We start from the raw sequence: 1,841 nt of genomic DNA, 5'->3' as shown, positions 1-1,841 counted from the left end.
GAAAAGTGAAAGTGAAGTCACTCAGTCGTGTCTGATCCTCAGCGAGCCGATGGACTGCAGCCTACCAGGCAGTCTCCTCCATCCATGGCATTTTCCAGGCAAGAGTACTGGAGTGGGGTGCCATTGCCTTCTCCAGTTGTATCCCATACTTTCACTTATTTAACACATATTTATTGAGCACCTGCTACCTTTCAAGCTCAATAAACGAGACACTGACCTGTGTTTGAGGTCCACATTTATTGCTCCTCTCAGGCACTGCATCGCCCTTGGCTCCTTTTTGCAGTAGAAATGACTGCAATACATACGTGAAAATGTAAAATAAAAGAGGACAGGGAGTCATAGAAGCTATTAGATATTGAGAGTTTAATGGGAGAGTGGGAAATGTGACTTGGAAAATGGACAGAAGACAAGGAGGCAGGCTGGGCATCAGGAACCACAGCCACTGTTACTCCCAAGAACGGTCAACTCAGAATGAGGCCATGGCCTCCATCACAGCCTCCCTGAAGGCTGGACCACATCTACTGCTGCTGCTGACTTCCACCCACATTCTAGAGCCAGTATCTCAGAAGTAAGCACCAGATTCTGCTGAACGTCCTCATCTGCCTCCATGTTGACAGTCTCAGGAATGAGTGGTGCCTCCACTCTTGTCCAGTTTTGTGTGGATGGAGAGAACAAGAATCACCCTCCTGCCAAGGCTATCTTCACAGCATATGAGGGCTACTCCAAAAGAAAATTGAAACAGTCTAGAAGGAAGTGCCAAAGCTAGGTAGCCAAAATTTTAAAGTTCATGATGGTGAAAATAATTTACAGAGAGTATCACAATTTTCAAGGTAGGAAACAGTAAAAATAACTTTCATACAGTATTTTAAAGTATTCAAAGTACATCTGATCATCACAATACTGAGATGCATGCAGAACAGGTGTTTTATCTGAGCCTCAAAGAGATGAAATTATTTTAATAGAACATGAGGTGTTCAGTCATTATCTGAGTTTTTATTTAAAAATAAAGAAATATGTAACCTTTAAGTATGTGACAGTTTCAACTGGGGATGGCATTAGCATATCTGGAGTGCAAATATAATCTTCTGTAGACAGTGTTGATTTATATATGCAAATGAACTAGTTTTCCAAAAAGTGAAGGTATTCTACCTGGAAGTGAAGGTTTTTTCATATGAGCCTCTTCTCAAATTTTATCTCAAAGGCTTATCAAACTTTTAAATTCTTATCCCATAAAGACAAAGCCACATAGCTGACCTGATCTTACACTTAATTGATGTAAAACAAGAAGAGCAAAACATGACATATGTCCTGTTACTTGCCTATTTCTTGACTTTCCCAGACATAACTAACTAATCATGGCATTTGTTCCTCAGAATCCTTCTGGATGCAGCACTGAAAGCAGTCCTACCAATCGATCCTCGTGGGCAATCCTAGAGGAGCAATGTTCAGTATAGAGTTTTGGTAGTCAAGGATTTCTTTTGTTTGCCCAGAATGTTGGAAGTTCTAGGAAAAGCACCCTTCTTCCTCTGAAAAATCTTCAAGAATGTGACCTAAATCCTGGCTTGTTAAGCAGATCTGAAGCTATGGGTTAAACTGTAGCTTCAGTCTCTTGGAATTCAAACACCATCTCCATCAAGACTGAAGTTTTGGAAGATGTTATAGAAAATGTCATGATGGTAGAGTGTGGGGACTGCCTCTTGGGTACTCAGTATGGGGCTGCAAGAGAAAGATGTGCTTGGCCTCTGTTGAAAGCTGACCAGCAGGAGAGAGAAATGGCTTTGTTAAACCAATTCTTTTCTGTCCTTCTCTAGTGGTCCTATATGGCTGAAGGGCTGATATCC

The sequence above is a fragment of the Bos javanicus genome, chromosome 8 (assembly GCF_032452875.1).
Source record: "Bos javanicus breed banteng chromosome 8, ARS-OSU_banteng_1.0, whole genome shotgun sequence".
NCBI classification, from domain to species: domain Eukaryota; kingdom Metazoa; phylum Chordata; class Mammalia; order Artiodactyla; family Bovidae; genus Bos; species Bos javanicus.
This window is presented reverse-complemented; position numbering follows the sequence as displayed.